We start from the raw sequence: 24474 nt of genomic DNA on the forward strand, positions 1-24474 counted from the left end.
AATTGATTTATTATACACTGAAGAGGTTGGCGTAACTGCTGGCTGAAGTGTTGGAAATGGATCTTCTCAAGAGAACTTGTGAGTATTCTCTGAAGTATCAGGCCTGCTACAGCCCAAAAGCATTATTTTTTAGGTGTTCATTCAATATCATGCTCATAACCATTTACTTTTTACTGGTTTTTACTTATTAAAATATTCTTACTTAGTCATTTTCCACTGTCCTTAAGATGTACCAAAATCCAGATTGGTGAATGACTAATTTTAATGTTTGACAATTAAGTGAAGTAGCTGACAGGCTTACAAAATGTGAGGATCCACCCTTCTTGATAATAGTCAGTTTTCAGTTTCATTTACATGCTTTTGTAGATGTTGCTGTATAAATGCCAATACATACAAGTGGAAGCTCTGCTGGACTCAGTTGGCTCATTCTCTCCATTTTTGGATGAGCTGCTCACAAAGTTTTTAACCATACATATGGCTGATCACAAGCATTGCAATTAGTAGGCATTCCAAACCTTTACCTGTGTAATTAGGTACTTAAGTTTCATATACACAAGAACTTTAAATTGCATTCTTACATTCAAATACTTTACTAAATGACAATTGTCTTTTTTATTTTTAGATCCAATGTCATGTAGTTGATAAAAATATATATAGTATATGACTTATTTTGTTGTGATGAGGTGTCATTTGAGAGACATTGAATGCTAATGATGGTCAATAGATTGATTGATTTCTTCCTTGATTGATGAAAGGAGGGAATTATACTTGTTTTTAATGGCTATAAAAAATAAAGCGAGATGGCTATGCCTGCCACTGCTGAAGTGTGAGAGTGCTACTTCAGTTTGTGAACTGAGAGATCTTCATGTATGCCAGGAAAAGTAGTCTGTAGGACCATTTCAATTGATGATTGTGATTAAAACTAGGACAAGTAATTGAACTGGAGGACTCTGTCCACAGAATTGACATTTGTTCAACTTGTATAATCTGTGTATGTTTGATGGTGAATTTTTTTGTGGCTGATAGGGGCCTGATGTGCGGTGTGCACAAAGCCAATTCCTGTCAACAACAAAAATCCTCCTTACAATGAGCACAGTTTCAGCATCGTTCAAAGGGCAATATGTGCAGCTAGTTTTGCAGTTTAGTATTTATAAATTGAAGCAAACGGGATTGGTTTACTGATGAATCAATAATTTAGTCTTCCCTTTACTAAAAAATTCTTTTGTATTTTTTCTCATTCTACACCATTTGACCTGGCATCAAAATATGTTTCATTCATGAACACAGACAAATTTGAAATGACAATGCAAATAACTTTTTCTGTTCATGAAAGCATTATTTTAATAGCTATATTGATAATTTTTATAGTTATAAAAGAACACAGTAGCTGGGGAACGCCTGATATAATGTTAATTTATGTTTGTAGTTTAAACGTTAGCATTATTCCCATCAAGTTTGTTCAATTTCATTGTTTATATGCCATTTACATTTGACTTTGAAACCCTCCCAAAAATTAGTTTGCACAATTACATTTTATTTAATTTTTGTTGCAGATTCCTTTGACTCACTTTATTAGACAATGTATCTTTTACAGTCAAAGCTGCTGCTCACCTATCCGACTTCACTTTATCTTAGTTTAACATGACCCATATTGCCATCTTTAAAAATATCCCAGTCAGGTTGACCTGAGCAGCCTGGGTTGCTACCCCGTTACTTACTCGAACATTGCTGCAATTTTAACATTTGTATCTTATTAACATTTCAAAGTGAATGTTCTTCTTAAAATACACATGCGTAGTTTTTACCTGCTGAAATCACACCATTGATATTTAGGCAAATGTATAAACATTGAGTCTATTTAGCCTTTGAACACTTACATTTTATTTTACTGTCAGCTCAATTAATGAGCATTCAATAACAGACCAGAAGAATATGACACAAATAACACCCATGGAGACACTATTGCAAAATTAACATTATGCAGGTTTCTGTTATTTTACTGTACATCATGTTCTTTTGAGCTGTAACTGAAATTATAGTCAAGTTATTCATGTTTTTGAAAACTGCATCACAGTAGTGAAAATTGCATGAACATTTTCAGTTATGTATTGAATTTGTCTCTGCAGTGATAAGACTTTCTTTTGCTATTAACAGAGGCTTTTGCCTTTTCAGGGAGACTGATGCTTACTTGGCAGCACCAGGCCAAATCCCACCATAGGTATATTGTGAGTCACACTCATGTACACCCTAACACTAACACATACCTGGCCAATTTAAAGTCTAAGGTTTATCTAATATTTACGTTGTTCAGATGTGGGAAGAAACTGATGTACATACAGAAAACGTATTCTGACACAGGAAATTTGCACATGTCTCAAGGCAACTAAGCCAGGATATCATCCTGGTACTTGAAGTTGTGGGAGCGCTTTTATACCTTAATGAACCAATGGATCTCTTTAAGACTTTGTAATAAGTTTATCAAACATGTATCATACAATGAAGTTTTCAGAAAGATTACACATCTTCCATAACTCTTAAATATGTAGAGCATTTTTTCCAAAGTAAAAGGGTGTCATGACAATTGACAGCAATTAACTACTCTAGTAAAAGTTTGTCCACGGTTCTTTTTGTGTGCCGTACTATATTCTTCTGCCTTATTCCTAAGTTCACTGCAGTGCCTGATCTGATAATGGATGGACAGATAGTGTTCTGCTCTTACAGTTTTTAATTTTTCTGAAACCTTTTTAAGTTTTCCCAGCTAAACTTGGAAAAGGTGTTAATTGCTCAACCAATGTCTTACACAACTTCAGCTCCACTGCTGCTGCTGTGCAGCCAAGTACAGTGCCAAAATGAAACCAGGACTAGGCGTTAATAATCCTTCTGATCAGTTGTGATTAATTTCAGTGAGAAGAAAACACCCCAAATAGGAATGGCTTAAAGAGCAGTAGTTTCTAATTAACAGCTCTACTCACAGTTGATCGAAAAGGAGAATTTGCTCAAATAAAGGAACATCAAATATTAAAACAAAGAAATCAGAAGCTTACTGTAAGTATTAGGTGAGGAGACATGAAATACATGTAAGTAGTCAAGAGCCACGAGTTTAATACAGTATGTTTCTTTTGCACTTAAAAACTACATGGAGAGTAGTAAGACCAACCCCTTGGTTTGTCTTCTCTTTTTGGTTACAAGGAAGATCACTTAGTTTATCTTTGTGACTAGAAGTGTACTTTGTTAATCTGATCAATCTATAGCAGAACTCAGCAAAGAATTCCACAGCTTTATTTTCAACTTATATTCCATTGCACCCTACAGTAGTTTTATTGCATTGCCTATCAGCAGGTTTTATTACATTTTTGTTAAGTGAATGATTCACCAGTCACCAGCTGTAATCGAGAAGCATGATTCCTTCATGCCTGTTTCCCTCTGGAAGAGCTTCCCCCAGTTTATTTAAGTAATGATGTAACATAGGTATGGTCTTAAAAGTGTAAAAATGTGCAACATACTAAGCGTGCAGGTTTAGAAGGAAAATTCTGTCGTTATGTCAGCTCTCATCACCAATAACTAAAGTTTTCATTACCGGAATCAGTATTTTCTCCTCTGTTCACCTTGCTTTCAAACGTTAGCTCTTCACTGTGATGAGACAAGCATCCTATCAAACGTATGACAGGGCCTGATGTGATTTTGATTTTGAAGTCACTTTCTTTGCAAGTGCTACCATATGTTCCCTAGTTAGCAAGTATTAGAAATGATATTTTCAGCAGCTAGCTAGTGAGGCGGGATGGTGATAGGCTCTTCTGGAATCTAAATAACTTCACATTTTTCCCACAGTCAAGCAAGCAAAGCTACAGAGTGCTAATCTTACTCTTGTTTTATAGAATCATTAAGTCCATCTATTTCACACACACACAAAAAGATAACGCGCTTAAGGCAAATTTGGATGCACTTACTATTAGACTTATGGTTAAAAAAGACCTGAAAAAGATAATTAAAAATTCACCATGGTGAAGTCAGACCTTTTGCCTGTGACAATCACCTTTGTCACGTATGAAACCTACCTGTGTGGGTGTCTTCTGCTGTTCAGGCGAGAACAAGTTTTGTGAAAATGTTCTCACAAAGAGATAATTGACTGAAAAACTAATGTGGTGGATATTTGCAGTCATTAAATTTTAAGAAGATTAAAATGCAAAAACATCTCAGGCGTGGCTAGCTTTCAATTTTGGGGTGCTTTCAGAGACATAAAATATCATAAACTTAATATGTAAGACAGTGTAAGCGGTCAGCACGAGGGCTGTATAGGAACACAGGCCTGTGTGGTGGTGGGGCATATAGACCATTAGATTCTAAAAAGTAAACCTTGAGGCAAATTATTCAGTATCAGCATGGGTGCTTTCTAGTCCATGGTTGCTTTCTTTATTTAATGAACATTTATTTAAAAGACAATTATTGCTCCCATATGTTCAATAGTCATAGATGTACATCTCAGACCATTCTCTCTGCTCCTTTGGCAGAGCCTTGTATGATTAGCAGTGTTTCTTTTGACACACATTTTTGCCTTATTATTCTGTTACAGACATATGTTTTTGTTATACCTCAACACTGATATGACCCAGCCAAAGTTTCAGTGTGATATCCTAGTAGTACTCATGTTTTCTGTGCTTCCCATGCTAATGACCTTAGTCCTTTCCAGTTTTTCACATTCTTATACCATCTTCTTATTGTCTTGTTGAGATCAGTTTAGTCAAGATGTCCAGCATTAACTTCTGATTCCCTCGAAGCTCGCTGTTATTGTGCACACTTTTGCTAAGTCCTGAGGTCCACACAGTATCCAGGACTCAACCTGTAGTATCTCACACACACACACACACGCACACACGCACCCTCACCCACACACACACACACACACATTTATTCTAGTACAATATGACTTGCTGATCAGTTTATGTCATTGAAATGTGTGAAGAATCTGGAGTAATTTTTTAATACAGTGGAAGAACTTGCAAAGCCCATGCAAAAGATTTTCCAGTCTGGAACTAGTGTAGCCCAAGTGATGTGTACTACTCTGATTTTTATAGATGTTAGGCAAGTAATGAAGTGAATACAATACCAGCCACGTTCATTCATGGTCTAAAGTTAATAACCTACACTGGCAGGCAGACAAAATTAAGAATGTTTCATCTTGAACAGAGAAAAGTAGATACAGATCTAATCCACATCTTCAAAATTCTCATAGCACTGATAAAAATGATCCACCAGAATTTTTTTCAGTTAAATAGTGAATCATATTGTTGAGAACACCATTGGAAAAAGAGGAAAAATGCATTGAAGTTGGACTCTAGCAAAACACTTCATCCCTTAAAGGATCCCTATGGAGTCATGCAGGATGAGACACTGGAGCAATCTAGCTGTTTTGGTTCAGAAGAATAAGAGATTTCATCTTTTGTCAAACTTTCTATGTTTCTGTTTTGTAATGGCCTAAAATCATATGATCTTAGCTAGCTGACTGCATCATGCTCCTACATTTAGGTTACTTGTATGGTAGCAAAACTGTGTTCCCTTATTCCCTTGTATGGTCTTCCTCTGATAAAATCCATCTGTGTTTTGCTAGGAAAAATAAAAACAATCATGTGATACTAACCAAATCAGCATCACTGTTTTCTTAGGTTGATGGTGACACGGTTGTCTTTGTATTAGACATACTGGGAACGAGCAGAAGAGTAGAGGTACTGAGTTACAGCTTGTAAACTCTTATTTTGAAATCCGTATTTGGAAAACTGTATCAAATGCTTCTGTGGAATAAGCCAGCATGTCATTTTCTGGTGTTATTGGACAGTATCAAAGCCTCTTTGTGATGGGTGTTCCCATAATAACTTATTGATTGGCTGATTGGTTTCATTTAATCCTATTACTGTTGTACAAAGTCAGATGACCCCATGTTAGTGAACAAAGAGAGGGAGAAAACTAGGAATATTTCTAGGAAAATGGGTACTTTATATGTATGAATACTTAGCAAATCCTTTTTTGTTCAAGTGTATACATCAGAAGTGTTTTCAGATGGTTTAATGCTACATTTTGGATGTGATTGCACTGTACATTAAATAAATATTCTTACATTAATGGTAAACAAGAAATGTTAGAATTCCTGACATATGCAGTAATCAAGAGCTGAGATCACTGTAATTCTTGCAAGCAGTAATTTGTAGTATGAATTATTGCAAATCGTTTAATTATTAAAAAAGAGTGAAAAGAGGATCTGGCCTCCAATGCACGTGGCAACAGATTCTGTGCTTCAGTAATTAAACTGAAAGCATGTAAATGAGAAGCTTTTTAATTTGTTGTGTGGCAAGTCAGATAAATTCCTTGTGTTCTCTCCTATGGTGGAATTCTATTGAAACCAGAGTGCTGTGTGTGATGGATAGGGTTGGTGGTGAGGGGGAGTTGGGGGAATCTTGTTTATGGTGCCAAACAATTACCCTGAACTGGAGTCATTCCCTCCGCTGACTGGACATAGGTTATACCATGAGTTAGAGGATGTTTCCATGGATTCTCAGAGATGCTTCCATCATGTATTTAACATCCTGCAATTGTGTAAATCTGGCAGGTGCTACCCTAATTCATTGACAGGGAACAACTCCCATGATATTTCTGTCAGTTCTAGGTTGTTATGTTCAGAATAAAAGAAATGTGACCCTGCAGTGGCTTTAACAGTTTAAAGCCTGAGATGCTTATTTATCCATTCATTTGCTTAACTAATTTTAGTGTCACGCTGATTGGGAGCCTGTCTTGAAATCACTGGGTGCAATGTAGGAACCAATCCTGGCTAGGGAAGCAGTCCATTGCAGGGTAAAATCGGACACACAACAGGTCAGTTCAGACCCTCTGTGCCATTGAGCCTTCCTAGTTGATCTCATAAAGTAAAACTTTAGTAGTTAAAGCCTTGTGCTATTATGAATTAGTTTTTTTTTATATTTTGAAAGTCTCAGTTTATCATAAATTCAGGTTATTTGTTTCCATTTATTATGAAAAGCTGCTTATACGTGCACATTAACATGTCCTGAATTCAAGTTGAAGGTCACCAAACCAGGAAAGCTTTGAGTTGCTATAGAGAAAACAGCATAAAGTACCATTCACAGAGAAACAGACGAAGGAAAGATGCAAAATAATGGCATGTAGATGTTACAAGATGACATAAGGCAATTCCAAATGCTTTCCAATCTATGACACCTTGCCTATCTAATGGTTCCCCATTTGAGATCTAACTAATGAAGCACAAAATAATCGCAGTCGCCTGCAAAAAAAGAACCCCTTATTTTCTAATAATGTCTTTTCAGAAATGCACATCACCTCTAGATGGTATTGTGCAGTGATTTACCTGAACAGACAGGTAAATAACTTACTCAGGGTGACTGTAACTGGGATTGAACACATTACATTCCAATGTCTTAACCTCCGAACCACCACACCTGTCTTTTCTTTTGAGCACTCTGAAACATTTAAAGCCTTAGCATTTGCCTGCTGTAAATTTTTAAATAAAGAATGATTGACTTAGTTGAAAACTGACAAGAAGAGATTTGAATCCCTGTAATCTCCTTGTGCTTTTGTGTTCTTCACTGCATATGCACCTTTTCATTTATTTGCACAAGAACACATGCCTTGTTTTCCGGTTATGTCTTTTCCCTACGTCTCGGCAGGCACTGTTGTTTTATTTTCACTAAATTTGAAAACAACCAATTTATCAATAATAATAATACTAATAATAATAACAGCAGAGCTTTTGAATAAAGACATGTGCAAGTCATATTGCATACATTTCTCATTTCTGCATGCTTACTGAAGTCCCAGTCATTTTTTTAACCACATTCTCTTGTGTATTTCATGAAGTAACTGAATGTGATAATTGGACCAATTAGTTCTGAACTATCAGATTTATGTTGATGGATTGAATGCTTACTTCTCACTCCTTTCAAAGTACTGGATTGCTGCCGTTTTACAATTGCTGTTATGAGAGTGAATGAGAGGATTTTAAATAACAGGGAAGACCAGTCAGTCCATCTGGTTCCTTGAAAGTTGTCTAATTGAGTGTTTGGAAGATGGCAGAGTATCACCCACATCTCTTCAGACTCCCACATTATCTATATTAGGTGCTTGAAGGTTTTGTTTTAAGTTCACCTGTGTTCACCATTCACTTGTGATTTCTAATTCTTATTTGAATGTTAGGTTCATCTGTCTGTCTATTTCTTGAGCCTGCTTTTTCATTTGTGGGGTCACTGCTAAGTAAGCTCAGCAGCTTTAAGCCGAAACAGAAGCTAACAATGAAAGGCTACCAGTCACCTGGCAGGGCACACTCACTGATACCTACAAATGTATTCATTTGTTAATTTAGACTTGAGAGTAAATGTTATAAATGTTTCTCTGGCATGTGAAAGAAAGAAATACAGTACTTGGGGACAAACGCAAGTGGATACAGGGGAGCTTACAGTGCCTACTTAGAGAGTGAGTAGACCAGGTATTACATTAGTCCTGGGTCCATGAAGTTCAAAGGCATCGCACAATGGGTCACAATACTGGATTCAGTGTGTGTTCTTTTAAGACTTCTTAAAGCATTTGTCTGTGACTGAAAAGACTGCTTCCCTAATGGTCATTCTAGGAGAGAAAGATTAAAATAGACATACAACATCTGATTGCTGTTCTCATTTTTTTTCTTCGAGGACCACAACTTCAGACAGTTTTTTGAACACTGCTTTCCTAGTTTACTTATTTTATGTTTTGGATTTTTTCTTTTATTGTAAAGTTTTACATTTAATTAGTCTTCCAAATTTGTTCTGTAGCATTTTAAAATGAAAAAAATGTATTGATACTCACCCTTTAAAGCTTTAAAGGGAACACTGTAGTGGAGTGTTTAGTGCTACTACTTCAGTGTCCTGCATTTGAACCCCGTTCCCCTTTGGTATCTTTGTGAAGCTGTCATGTTCTTCCTTTCTCTATGTAGGTTTTCCTCCAGGTACTCCTACATCCCTAAAGATGTGTGTGTTAGGTTAACTGTTGATTGTAAATTGATCCCATGTGAGAGGATATGTGCACAAGTGTTCATTGAAATGTACCCAGTGCATGGAGCCGAGTTAGTTCCTGCCTTACATCTAATTCTGAGGGAACTGGAACTAGCCTTAGCCCCACCTCAACCCCAAATTTGATTAAGCAGGCTTGAGAATGTTACATAATGTTTCAGTTAATGGTTCAAACTCCTGACTCAATCTGTTCCATTTTCAAACTGATTAAATTCAGGACAGTACTGAAGAGGCCAGCACCTACCTCGATACCACCAGGATCGAGGCAAGAAGCAACCTTGGATGGGATAACTACCACTTAAATTGATTTCAGGAGAGTTCATCATAATACCTTTTTTGCCTTTTGCCTTTGTTCACATTTACGTTTCTGATTTTATCCATTTGAATTCCATTTTAGATGATATGAATATAACCTGAAACAGATATAATCATTTTCTAAAATGGAAATCCCAAATTCTGATGTTCTTTTCCCTTTATTTTATTTCATTTTCTAAAGTAAGATGTACAATTGAATTCTATTTCTTACAAATGGCAGTTGCAGTAAAAAGTTTAATACAAATGAAGTGAGTTACTGAGACTGCTGTGATCGACAGACCTTCCATGAAGAACTGGTGGCAGCTTTGTGTTCAGTGTTACTGCAGGGATTAGGATCTGGACCCCACGATCCCAATCAGGAAAAATGAGATGGATGGTTAGAAAATGAAAGGTTAATGTAATATAAATAAGCTAGCCATGTGGAAAATGAATAGTTAATGCAATATAAATAACTTAGCTATGCTTTTTGAAGAAAAAGCAATACTTTTAGGTCAAGTGATAGCCAAACAATAGAGGTGGAATTAGTGGATGATAAAGGTGAGCAAAGCAATTACACTTTTCACCAATCAGACAACAACTGGGTGGGATGAATTTTAATACAGCCTTCTGCTTTGATGCTTAATTATTAAGAAAATAATAGTTTTTTTGCAAATAGCTAAAGAAGAAAATAACAAGGAGTATTGGTTTGTATTGGTTTTAAAAATGATACTAAGAAAAACACACAGCATGATAAACTAAAAACTGTATTTTCAAATATAGTAAGCAGACATACCAATACAATATGAAATTAGCTATTAAGAAACATGTATGTGTACATAAGTGTGTAAGAAAACGTTAACACAACATTTCATTTGCAGGATGACCCATAGTAAATGTTTCCTGAATACCAGTCAAATTTATGCACTCCACACTTTTTGGAACCATTCCGTTATTTACATGATGTGACAACTAAATGTTTGTAAATTGGAAGTTAATACTCTTAGTGAATACTCACGCACATCGAGCATTAGGAACGTGTGGTGGTAGCAGCTGAAACCTTGCAACAACTTTTGAAGTTTAGTTGTTCAAGCTGTTGAGGCCTAAGGATGCAGATTGAGAGAGAGGATTTTGTCACAAGCTAAATTGTGATGCGTCATTAGGCCAATTTGGGGATAAATATAAAAATGATTGCTATAATGTAGTATAATGTAGTTCTCAAGTTTATCCGAACAAGCCTTTATTTTAATATGGACACGCACCTTAACTTAATTGTTATTTCCATGTTTCTGTGTTGTGGTGTCATTACAGAAATCACAAAACTGGACTTGTTAATGTGTTAGTTGAATCTATAAAGTATGTGGATGTAACATGGGAACAGTTTTTTCGTTTAATTTAGTTTTTATAATTTTTATTATTATAATCATTATCATGATTTTTACTAATGAGCACATTTTTGAGTATGACGCTGAAATAGTTGCAGGCTTCCAACATTCATTGTTATTAGCATTGTCTACTTAGCTCGTCCTTAAATATCAGCGATAAGACAAATTTCAGGAAGGAAACTGTGCATAAAACGTACATTATAAGGAAAATGACTAAAATGAGTTACACACTAAAATCTAAAAAGACAAATATATCTAGATTTCTTATAATTGTAAATCTGAACGTGCAATGCTTTTCTGAATGAGGGATTAGAGAAGAAAAAAAGACCAGCTAATTAAACAATGAGATCAATTAGAGGAAAAGTGACTGACTGCTTATGAAACTGGTAGGAACAAAAAGCTGCAGCCACAGTGGGCCTGCAGGATTGAACTTGAGAGCCACTGGCATAATGCATGTGTGCTAAAGGATTGCTTATTCCCTTTATAAAGATTCCTGTTTTATGTAGAAAAGAATTTGGACAGTCACTTGATTAGTACTAAAACACACATGAAAATGGCAGAAAAGATCAAACATATTGAAATGTAATTAAGGGAAAGTTTATTCTAGAAAATATGCATCTTAACTCGGCTTCTTCCATGCCTTAGAACTTGCAGAAGTTGACCATTTCTCTTCCAAAGTGTGTTGCAGGAGGTGTACCTTGAAACCGACCCGACTAAACTGCTGTAACTTTGGAAGGGAACCTATCTGTTTAATTTTCTGGGAACTCATTGGCTTGTTTGAGGAGGTAAATTTATTGGTTAAGCTAAAAGGTAATATCAAGAGTATTTGAAGAGTTTAAATTTATAAACTCGATTTTCTCCAGTGTTTTTAGGAAGAAAAAACTGTTTACATTAAATGAAAAACAAACCTTGTCTTGACTTCTACAAAACATTTTGAAAAGAAATTTGAAAATTTTCAGTACAAATGAAAATAGCTAATACTTTTTTTTTTGGGGGCGTTTATTCTACCCTGTGTAAATAACTGAAAAAATGCTTAATATTCCAGTTCAGGCAATCAGGTTCAGCACCCGATTCTGTAAACATGTTTTTAACAGATCTCCGGCAATGTGATTCATCAAAAAATCTGCCGTAATCAAAAACAATAACTGCTTTAAGCATAAACTTTTCAAAATGTTCTAAAGAAGTATGAAAAAATAATCTGTGTGTGGGCTGCAAATGCTGAGAATGCAAACATTTCACAATAAAGTTGTTTAAATAAAGACCTTGGCTAGATGGCTGAAAGATAGTACATGTTGTGTTAATTACGCACACTCATAAAAATAAACTTCAGTTATAAAATATGACTTTCTATACACCAGGATTTAACCTATAAAATGTCACGGGGTGTGATCTTCAGATGTGTAAGGGGATGCGCCTGGGGGGGGGTTCACAACAGTTAAATACTGTACATCTAACAAAGGTCCACTGTTTATGCTTCGGATGAAAACGTTTCAGGCCTTTCCACTTTATTGTTGTGCAATTTTTAAAGCAAACATTTGTGTTAAGTGCCGAGTTTATTATTCTTCAGCTGGGTGAAAGGTAATATGGGTAAGACAGCTCAAATATATATTGGTAAAATAAAAGTGTCTTTATTTGGTACTGTAAAAATGATATGTTGTATTTATGAGTGCTTATTTAACTAAAGCATGGACTCAACGTTTATACTGCTGGGTGGCCCATTCCTTTTACCCTGTTAACATAAGAATAGGGGGTTAGCTGGTTTAAAGTATTCTGTGCAACAGCATAGCAGGGGCTGTTGTTATCCTCTTATAACATCAGGGTTTTCTTTTTCATTTTCATCACTATTCAAGGTAAAGGCTTACGGATCTTCAGATCATCATTTATGGTATGAGCCAGAACAAAACTTCAAACCCTGGCTTTAGTTGGACTTTATAAGAGCCTGAGAATTTGAAAGTAATTACCTAAGAACGAAGGCTGACTGCTGTACTGTATAGAGAGCAGCATGACAACGGAAAAAGAAAAACATCTGCGTCTTCCACAAAGACGTAATGGAGATCAAAACTATATCATATATGTTATTTATATTTGGATTTATAATATTTTGTTATTTCTGACTTGCCTTTTAAAAATGTGAACCTTTCCTCTAATGTTACTGATAGAATTGATGGCATTAGCCAGACAGTTCACTTTTGACTAATGTTTTCTGGATATAACCCAGACGTGAAATCCATTTTTAATATGAGATATAAACTTCAGGTTTGTGTATAAAGAGCAGAAGGTCCTGTTTAGATTTGTAATACTAAACGAATAAAGCAGATGCCAAAGCTTTTTGGTTTTGTTGATTTCTTTGTTCTAGTTGCAAGTTTGGGACGACACATTAAATTAGTTGTAAAAATGAATTTACATGCATTTTGTTTCTTGTGAAAGGGGAAAAAATAATGAATGCTTCACACTGGAACAAAAGCTGAGAGTTGATAACAATTTTAAAATTTTGAAACACGTTAATTTTCACGTATTGAATTTGCTATGCAATTTCTTTCTTTCTTTCTTTCCTTGTTTCTTTCTTTCTTTCTTTCTTTCTACAAAAATTATTAGCAAAAAATGTATACACTTCCACAGAGGTAAATGAAAATGAATAAACCAGTCAATATAAGTTAGGCAAAGACCTAGTGTATGGGAGAGTGGGAGGGAGGGAGGAAGGGATTGAGAGGTGCAGTGCCCAGGTATCTTGTGATGGGCCAGTGCCCTGTCCTGTGCAGGTTCCTGCTTTTTGTTCAGCTTTTCTCGGTTAAGCCATGGTCCCCACCACAACCCTACATTTGAATTAGCTATGTTCTGGGGAATGAATGGATGGATGGATATAATTACACCCTGTAGAACAAGAACACTTAGACAGAACTGTGTTATATTATCGTAACACTGACTTTTCTCTCACACATGCTTTACAATATATACTGTAGAAGAATTCACCCAAGACCTAAAATGACCCTCGAGTATACATACCTTTCAACTTTGTAAGGAATAACTTCATCTTTCATTAATCAATCACATTTAAATTTCAATACCGCACATAATTTTTGGTCTGATTATCATGAATGTGATAACAAACATACACATGGACATCATGTATATAATATGCTGCACATCTGCTGGACACTCTCTTTCCTGTAATGGACTTTTCTTTGATGCTGCGGTTTGCCATGTGTCGTGCCTTAATTCAGTTGACGTGCATGAAAATTTAAAACAAAAAAGCCATTCTTTGAATTGAAAAAGGGAACCGATGAGTTTTTGAAGCAAAGAAACGGAGAGTAGTAAATGAATGCTTTACCTGACATCCTACAGAATTAAGATAATAACCTAAAACTATGTCTCATTTTAATTGCATCTTTAGATTTTCTTTTTGACTGCAAAGATGTGGAATTGGTCTGATTTTTTCACTCACTTTTGTGTAGTCTGGATTGGAGCCTGAATCTGAGAGATGAGAAGATGGCAAACAAGCGCTCCCTGAATAAATATGTAAATAATAAATCATTTAAATGTAAAATACTGCAAGTTTCTTTCTTGTATGTTAATTAGTGTTTGTAATCAATTGCTGATGTTACAGTGTGGGTGAGAAACAGATGAAGGATGGGACTGGAGTGAAACACCTATAGATTTATCTGCTTCTTAATTCTATTTAAACAAATAGTCTTCAAGCCTGTGAATGCTGTGTTGAGACATGCTCTGAATAATAAGCATCATAAAATCTAATCAGATTTATAAGAAGAATTGATTGTTGTGGCAGGAGGAGAGGGGTTGAAAATAAGCTGAAATTTAAGTGTTAATTTTTATGCTAATCCGCAGTGGCTCCATATGATGCAATTTGGTTCTGTGCAGCAAATATAAAATTGTCCCTTGCAGAGAAATGTCAGCTTGCCAGACCTGAAAGCAGTAATTTATTAGGTATGTTTCTATTAGTATGTGTCACAGTTGTTAGCAGGCTATATACACAATGGTGCTCCATACTTACGCTGTTCAGCCTTAAAATGTTTCAGCTCACTAGCTGGAACACAGGGGCATTAATACATTATCATATATCGGGTGGTCCATGCCCTCTGGACAAAAGGCTATTTAATACAATTTAATGACATTCCAAGAAGAAGGTTGCAAATAAAAGCACACAGAATAAAATGGCATCTGTGTTTCTCATGGTGCACTCATGCAAACAATTTCAGCTTAAGACATATGACATTTATGCCAGAAAAATAAATAAATATATAAATGAATAAAAAAAAAAAAACAAAAAAAAAACTGGGGCATTCTTTATAACCTGCTTCAGACTGCAGCATTTTCCAAATGCTATTAAGTGATCGATTTACACAGCCCTGTGATGATGTCATCTATAAGGAGCAGAATGCAGATGACAGCGAAACACAGTGACAGCGACCTTGTTTTAGCACGCCTGAATCCTTGTCAGATTCATGACAAGGCATGCTTTTAGAGAATCCAGTCTTCTTTTCCTTTTTCCCCCTTTATTTTTGGACTGGATCGAGCTACTATGTAGTATATTAATAGAGTTAAAGGTTTGGATGCAATTCACATATAGGTCAATTAAATGCACCAACATCTGCTCTGCCACAACCATTTGCATATAGCATTCATATGTTAATGATGTCCTTTTTCTGTTTTTTTTTTTTTCTTCAAGCAATATTAAAAAGACAACAAATTTAGCATACATACTAGTTTAGAGAGGAAAAAAAAGAATGTCCAGACTAGCTTTTTTTCACTTTCTAAAAATGCTTTAAGGGTAGAAGCCAGAAAAGGAAAGCAAGTGTTATACTGTATTTGAGTATACCTCTGATTTACACAAGAAGCCCCTTAGTGGGAAAGCTTCCATTCTAAAGCAGCTTAAAGCCTTATAAATCAATAATGACACAGATGGACTGGTGATAATCTATTTAGAATGCCTGATAGCAAATATTGTTGTACAGATGATTAGAGTACTAACAATTTAAGCAGCAACTTATTCTCTATACTTACTATGTATATGCTTTGCACGCTATATATATTTTCATACATTATACAGCATGTGTACCCATTCATTTTGTCATGTCCTGTATTGAAATTGTATGGGTTTTGAAATATTCTTCATACTAAACACATGCCTTCATTTAAAGTATAGTTAGATAGATCTGATGACAAGGGAGTTTTATTCTAGAATTTGCTTGTTTAAATTCTTCCTCAAATTTGATGCATATTCTATTTAATATAATTTATTCTCTTTAGTTATTGTTTAATGTTTTAAATATTTATATTCGCTATGTTCCTATCTATTCATAAGATCAGACATACATTTATGCACTTATATCCCTGCAGGGTGGAACAGTGGGCATCACAGTGCCAGGAACACAGGTTCACTTCTTAGACAGTTCACTGCTTATGTTGAATTAACATGTTCTTCTTATTTCCTGTTAGTGTGGTTTTCTTCCACAATCCAGTTAACTGATGACTCTAAACTAACCCAGGGTGAATGAGTGCAGATATGTCCTTGACTGTGCCTTAAACTGGACTACCCTCTCATTCAGCATCCTGCTCTGTGCCTGATGCTGCCTGAATTGGCTAAAGCCACTCATGACTGAATAATCATATTCTAGGCAGTTCAGAATGGATGAGTAAGTGAATGGGTGGGTGAGTGATTGTGGGTAAGTGTGTCTGTCTTGGATTATATTGCACTCTCTTTGAGAGCATGTATGGCTTTTGCCTAAAGAAAATGGGATAGAGCCTTCTTCTTATAACAATGCATTTGAATAAGCAGGTTAAGAAAACAAATGTATATAGTTTTATTGTATATATGTGGATACATACATATACGTATACTGTATATAACATATACTTATTCCACTTAAGTGTCAAAGGTTCCTTCCACATATTCCTGCAAAATCAGTCGAAATGCATGAGCCTTCCTTGAAAACAAAACATGTAAATGATCAATCTGTTTGAAAAAGATCAAAAGATCAGTCTGAGTTCTGGACAATATAGTTACATATGTTTACAGCAGTGAAAGATGTAGCTTACATTCTGTTTCAACTTATGCTAGAAAGTTGGGAACTTGGTTGGAATTAGAGAAAAGTTAGGAAGGAAGATACCCTCACAGTGTTAATGTTTAGTCCTCATTCAGCCAAAGTTCAACTCTGCCACGTATAGCCCACCGCATGAATTTCATTATAGAATATCCCATTATGAGAAAATACAGTTATTAGTGCAAATAGAGTTTGCAAGTTCACATATAATCTTAAAACATATACTATAAATAAAGATACATTTGACAGTTGTTTTTTGCACGTTGTGTACAGTATCTATCTATCTATCTATCTATCTATCTATCTATCTATCTATCTATCTATCTATCTATCTAAATAATATTTGTAAAAAGATATATTACATGCAGATGTGTGCATAAATGTATTTTTACAAGCACACACATGTATACTGTAGGTACTCACAAACTATATAGACTTATTGCACACATTTATGTGTTATGTGTATTTGACTGTGTGTAGACTGAGAGTATAAAAAGAGGAGGCTTTTCCTCCTCCTCCTCCTCCTCCCCCAACGCCACCAAAAAGAAATAAAACACAATGCATAAATTTGCTTGCTGGGAGCATGTGGCAAAGGGGCAACCGCATGTAGTGGGGAACAAAGAGAATAAGAGTGTGGTAGCTTCTGCCAATATAATAATAACAAACTGTGTTTCTTTAACAAAAAAGAGACCTCTTAATGGAATTGTGTCTTGAGGTGTAAATAGCATTGAAGGCTGCCTCTTTTATAGTCTATGGCCTGATTTAGCACAAGGAGTGAGAAAATAAAGTGGAGGTTGTCAGAAAGTGGCAGCTGCTTGGAATCCTGATAAATATAAGCTTTTATTGATCTGATGAAAATGAAAGATCCCAGTGCTATGCAGTATTTAGCTTCTTGTGTACAGCACGTCACCGGTGGCCTTGCTTTGGGATAGATTTTCATTCTCACACGACGGATTTGATTTCATCTTTAACCTTTTCAGTTGAATTTCCTTGACCTCTGCATATTGCTGTGATTTGGTGAATTTGTTACATTTCACTTTACATCATCTCTCTCTCTATCTTTTCTCTCCCTCCCTCCCTCCCTCCCTCCCTCCCTTTCTTTCTCCCTCCTTTTTTTCTTTATTTTTTGATAGGGAAGTGGGACGCCCCTTTGGCAATCCATCAGTGCCAACTGAGCTCAGCTGCATCCTTTGACTGGGTATTTTCAAAACAGACTGACAGTCCTAAAACAAGTATGCAGTTAGTTTGTTAAGGTAAGAGCCTCTACGTTAGCACAATTTACACTGAGTGTGGCAGCCCTTCTTATTTATGTGTGGACAGTGGAGGACTTCAGGCTGCTTCTTAGCTGCTGACTCATTTTAACACATTATTATAACAAGAACTGAGTTTTTTTGGCTTCCTTTTTTTTGTTCTCCAAGATCTGGCACATTCAAAATGATAAACTCTGTGTAATTAAACCAAAAAATAATTGTCTATTTTAAGTTTAAACTTACAGTCCAGAGATCAGTTTAAATGCACTTGTTCTTCTTTTGTTGTAAAGTAGAATTGAAAGCATCTGTGTCCAGCCGGAGTCAAGTTCGCTCAAGTATTTTTTTATCATAATTATCTACATCTTATTTTCAGAAGTTCAACCATACTGTTCCTACAGTGTCTGAAAAGTGTAGAAAAGTTTGTCTAGATATGCATCTGTATTGACCTTTATGGTAATAATTGCAGCAAAACCTTTAGATTGGCAACTAAAAAGTGTCAGCATTTTTTATGAATTTAATAGAAATTGTTTTTAGTATGAAAATATGCCATAGGCCCTGAAATATTTTGGAAAGCACTTATTAAGAAATTTAACTTTAACATAATTGTATGAACCTTGATTACCATGCTCAACTTATTACAACAACTGTAGGCAGCCAGGGGAGATAAGAGAAACAGCAGCACAAGATGAACCAGCATTAAAAATTTATGTGCTATTTAACCTGGGTGTATTTTAGGTATATGACATTTTCATGCGCTGGACAGGGCAAATTTATTCATAGGAGGAAGGAAAAAAATTAAGACACTTTTCAGGATCCTTTAAGTGTCAGCTTTTCCGCTCTAAAATAGCGGTTTTGTAGAGGTACGTATTTAAAGGTAATGTCAAAAGCAGAGAAGTAAATCTCATTATAGGTGGAGTATTATTTGGCACAGTGCATAAAAGAAGTGATTTGCTTATTAAGGCATGCAAATTATTATTATTTTTTTTGCATAATGTTAAAAAATAACCTTATTGAAGACGTAAAATTTTCAAATCCTAGTCCATGACAGCGAAAGCAGTAATCCCACTACTCAATGTGATTAATTACTAATGCGCTACAGAACATCTTTATATCCCAGTGAATTTAATCTTTGTAAAATATCATATGCACACCTTAGTTTGCCTAGAAAAGAGGATTCATCTATCTATCTATCTATCTATCTATCTATCTATCTATCTATCTATCTATCTATCTATCTATCTGTTTATATAAAAACACCAAGCAGCTGATTGTTTGATAGTTAAATAATGTAAATGTAACAAAAAAATCATAAATAATGATGTTCATAAGCTTTTTGTGAATTAAGCATATGAAGAATATCCTTACTATGCTGAATGTATTGTGTGTATATAAAGAATGATAGGATTCCCTCAAAAAAGGTGAATAAGAGAAATTACAGTATTTAGAAGGTGTGTTACATTACTGTCTGGCAAACCATTTTCTTATGATAGTGTGAATAATTGATATATAGGCCTAGGCATTTTGCTCTTGTAAGATGTTAAGGCCGACTAATCTATACTTCTGCAGTGAGGGGGGAAAAACCAGCCATTAAAAAAAAAAAAAAAAAAAAAAAAAAAAAAAAAAAAAAAAAAAAAAAAAAAAAAAAAAAAAAAAAAAAAAAAAAAAAAAAAAAAAAAAAAAAAAAAAAAAAAAAAAAAAAAAAAAAAAAAAAAAAAAAAAAAAAAAAAAAAAAAAAAAAAAAAAAAAAAAAAAAAAAAAAAAAAAAAAAAAAAAAAAAAAAAAAAAAAAAAAAAAAAAAAAAAAAAAAAAAAAAAAAAAAAAAAAAAAAAAAAAAAAAAAAAAAAAAAAAAATCCATGCCCTTACCCCCGTATTTTTTGTTTAAAAATTGGGGGGAATTGATTCCAATCTGGCGCGGGTTAATTGTTGGGTTTGGATGAGGGACCTTATGGAGCTTTTATTCTCATTAAGTAATTTTTTTAATTTAAACACAATTTTATAATTTAGGGTAAAAATATTAAAAGAAAAAAAATTTAAACTTCATGGAATACAGAAAAATTTTTTTAACCCTTTATAATTTTATAGAAGGTTTTTTCCCATTTTAAAATTTTTTTTAAATTAGGGAAACGTTTTTTAAAAATTAAAAAACCATATCTTATTAATAAATTTTAAAATTTTTTCCCTTTTAATCAGTCTTCTTATATTTTTTCTTGAATTTTTACCAGGGAGAATTTTCCTTCGTGAAACGGGGGTTTTTGGCTTAAAGTGCCCCCCCAAAAATTGACGCAGTACTAGGGTGGGACCTTTGGAGAACCTTGGCACATCCCCAATTGGCATGGGCAATGGTGTTTTTTTAAATTCAATAATTGAGAAAGAAAAATGCACCCTTTTTTACTGGTACAAGTAATTAGCTTTCCCCAAAATTAAAACCTTGTGCTGGTGAAACAACCTGGATTCTTTTTTGTCAGTGCATCGGGAAAAGTATTCCGGCCTCACTTTTTAAATTTTGTTATGTTCCCTTTACAAAAGGGGTTAAATTCAGTTTTTCCTAAATTCTACAAAAATAAAAATATTTTAAAAAATTTTATTATTTTTAAATGTTTAAAAAAAAAACGGAAATACATAAAAGATTTGGTTTCCAAAAAAGGATATTTGACAAACATCCAAGTCTTTTTTGGGCCCCAAAATTTTTCCCAATTTTTTTGGGTTTCTTTTCCTCCAGCCCTCTCAAATACGGTTGGTAGGGGTACACCCATTTAAGTTTTTCCCTTTCCGGTTTAAAGTTCCTCTGGGAAAAGGGACTTTTCAAGGTTTGTCCTAAAGCCCCATTGATTTTGGGTGCTTGGGTTGTTGTCCTGTTGGGATAACCCCCCCTTCATCCCGAGGTCAAGGCCTTGAGCGGTTTATCAGGATTTTTTCATTGCTCATTTTTTTTCCTTTATCCATAGTGCCCCAGTTCCTCTGTAAAAAATCCCCCAAAGAAGCTAAATTTCCCTGGGGGATTTTGGCCGGGTATAAAACTGTGGTTTTCCCCTGATCCGGGCTTTTTCCACCTTTTCAATGTCTAAAAAAAAATTTTGTTTTCATGGTTAAAGGTCCCAGGTCCTTTTTAAAAACTGGGCCTCCGGTGAGGGGTGGTTTGTTCCCTCAATCGGCCGGGGGGGATTTGCAGAGTTTTTTCTGAACCCCGGAGCCTGACAGATGAGGGGTTTTTTATTGGGACTAGGCCCTTCCCCCCCCCTTTTTTAATGGCCCCATTAGGAAATTGGGTTTAAACTTTTCCACTTATATATAGGCCCATTGTTTTTTAAATTTTTGGGGTAAGTTTTTCTGTAACCTTCTAAGGGTCCAAAAATTTCTGGGATTCTACGCTTTTTTTCCTTAGCTTATTTTTGGCTTAATAAACTAACGGGGCCTTTTCTTGTGTTTTTGCTCTTTAATTCCGGGGGCTAATTTGAGAAACTCTCAGGTGTGGGGGAAAAATTTAAACCAATTTGGGTTTATAAAAATAATTTTATGTACAGACTCCATTTTTTATTTTTTTTTCAAAAATCTCTTTTTTCCTTGTTTTATGGGGTGTTGGTTAAATTTGAAAAAAAATTTTTTAATTTTTTTGGGAAATAAGGCTGACATAACAAATTAAAAATGATGCATGTGAATCTTTCCTGATGTATATATTTTTGATTTTAAGGAAAAATTGTTTATTGTTCTTTTTAATATTTGGAAATTAAAAATTCTTTTATTTTTATTTTTGGGGTTTTGGAGTTGGAGGTTTAAAAGGGCATTAAACAGGCAATGGCCCAGGAATTTTTAAGGAAGAATAAGGTGATTTAACGAAGAATAACCCCAAATTTTGTTATCAGCCCAAGGTCAAACTAAAACAAAAGTTTCTAAAGACCCAACGTCTCAATATTTTTCAATCCCCATCCTAATTTCCCCTTAAAAAAAAAAGGCCAAAAAATTTTTCCTTTTTGCCTTTTCACCCAACAAAATTTCATCTTTTTATTTTTAAACATACATTTAAATAGTTTTCCCTTTACAGTGATTTTTTATTTTTTGGTTTGATTCATCTGGTGCCAAAAAAATGTTGTATTTCAAATTTTGAGTTTTTTCCCAAAAGGGCCCAAAAAAAAAACAAAAAAAGGAAAAAAGGGGAAAAAAAAATTTTTCAAAATAAAATAATCCAAAAAGCTGCTTAACAACCCCAATTGACCCCCGTAAAAAATGGTTTTGTCAAACCTTATTTTTTCCGGATAGTTAATTTGTTTTCCCCTTTATAAGGGAAAGTTTGAAATTTTAATTCTTTTGCAACTTTAAGGAAAGTGCTTTTACTTTTTTTTCGTTCTATTATGTTAAAAAGGGTTTTAACCCCCTGTTCAGGAAACTTTTTTGCGGGTTTAAAAAAAAGAAAATGAAGTTTTACCTTTTAAACCCTTTTCTGCCTAACCCTCACTGTAAATCATCATGCTAATCTGGCCTTGGGAAAGAAACCAGTTTCAGGAATATCAGGTCTTTTTGTTTCCTCAACCAATCCTATGCAGGAATAAGCAAAACCGGGATAACCAAGACAGTGCTTCCGAAAAGTATTAAGGAAAAAAATTTTTTTTTTGGGGAAATGTTACTTACAATGGTTTTCTTTTTCAAAATTCCTATATACACCAAATAATTGGAATGACAAGGTTTTTTTTAAGTTTTTGAAATTTAAAAATTTTTAATCCTTACCAAGTTTTCAGGGTTTCTACTTTTCCTTTATGTGGGAACCGGGGTTGTCAAAGGGATAAAAGTCACATCTCTTGGGTGTTTAAATTTTTTGATAAATGTTGAAGTTAAACCGAAATTTTTTTAAAAAACCCTCTCAATGTATCTTTTTCCCTTTGGTGACTGACTTTGATTTTGAGGTCAACCACCATTGATAGGGTTTTCCTAAAAGAAATGCCGATGAGCAAGGCTTTTTAAAAAAAGCATAAGCACCGAAAGGGTTCCCAAAGTTCTTACGACATTGCCCAGCCAAATGTGGTAAAAAACCCAAAAGGATCAATTCCCCAGGGGGGGATGGGTGTTGTTTTCATTTTGTTAAAAACAAGAAATTTTTCCCTTGTTATGTTTAAAAACCGCCTTGTGAACTTTAAAATGGGGGTTGCTTTCAAAGCTGGGCACAATACAGCCTTTTGGGAAGGGTTTAATGCTGTTAAAAACCCCTCCAAAATGCCCCATTTTTTGGGTATTTGAAAACCGTTTTAATTTATTTTAAAATACTTTAAAAGACCCCTGGTCTTAAACCCCCCAAACCTCCCCCCCAACAGAGGAATGGCTTTTTTAAAGGGCCTTCAAAGATTAAATTTTCTGAACTCATTGTGTGGTGCCATTGTCGGAAAAGAATAGAAATTTTCCCTTCCCCTTCTCTTCTAGAATAATGCCTTTATAAACGTGGTGGCTTTAATTTGGTAATTTAATTTAAAAGAACTCTTTTTAAGAATACGGTGTAAATGTCCGGGAAACAATTTTTATTTTAGGATTAAAAATAAAGAAAGGATTTATTTTTTTAAAATTATTTTTTTATTATTTTTTTAAATTTGAAAATGAAAAATTTTTTAAAATAAAATAAATAAAAAAAGTAAAAAAGGATTTTTTTGGAAAAAATTTCTAAGATGCAGATCCCCACTGTTAAAAAAAAAGTGTAGTGTTCATGTTTAATTATTAGGGGAAAAATTTTTCCAATTAGCTCTCATTTTGTTAGATTTTTTGGTCATAGAAAAACAAAATAAAAAAGGGTTTTGCAATAACTAATATGTACTGGTGTTAAAAATGCTTTAGAAAATTTTTTGTCAATTTTTATAACAAAAAGCACCAAAAGAAAAAAACTTTTCTTTAAACCCCTTAAAAAAATTGGGTTTAACCCCCAAGCCAAAACTTCTGATTTTGTTTTGTGGGGGGGTATTGTACTTGTGCTTTTGTAGTGGCCATCTAAATTAATCAGAAAATTTAACCAAAATCAAAAAAGAACTTATGTACATTTAAAATTTTTGGCTTTTACAATTACCATCAGAAATAAGTTTGGGAAGTTCTTTAAGTCCCAAAGGGGAATTTGGGAGGGAAGAAAAATCATTTTTAAAAACTTAACTTTCAGCCTATCCTATATCAAATACATTCAATGTAAGAAAAGTTTTTATTTTTCAAAAGATTTAATTCTCCAACAAAGAAAACAGAAAAAATTTTTTCAACTTTCAATTGACTAAACTTCCCCACATCCCCTTCCAGGGGGCCCTTCCTTGGAAAGAAACTTGGCGGATTTCAGTTCTATTTAATTTTCCCTCTTTTTAAATGAAAAAATTCCAATTTTCAGTGGTTTCTAGCTTGAGGTTAGATTGTGGAAAAAAGCCAAAAAGCAAAAGCATAAGAATACTTTAGTGGCTGAAAGTTGTTTGCCAT

General features: G+C 34.4%; 1 protein-coding gene across 5 annotated transcripts in view; it reads left to right on the plus strand.

The window, feature by feature from the left end:
- Positions 1–24474, plus strand: part of znf536 (zinc finger protein 536) — a 470433-nt gene that overhangs the window by 114326 nt on the left and 331633 nt on the right. For 4 of the 5 annotated variants that reach the window (XM_039763165.1, XM_039763161.1, XM_039763164.1 and 1 more), the window contains exon 3: positions 17931–18050. The exons of the other annotated variant lie outside the window; for it this stretch is intronic. The gene's annotated coding sequence lies outside the window, so the exon portion shown is untranslated. The remainder of the gene's footprint in view (positions 1–17930; positions 18051–24474) is intronic. 5 annotated transcript variants of the gene reach the window in all.

This window comes from Polypterus senegalus, chromosome 9 (genome assembly GCF_016835505.1).
Source record: "Polypterus senegalus isolate Bchr_013 chromosome 9, ASM1683550v1, whole genome shotgun sequence".
NCBI classification, from domain to species: Eukaryota; Metazoa; Chordata; class Cladistia; order Polypteriformes; family Polypteridae; genus Polypterus; species Polypterus senegalus.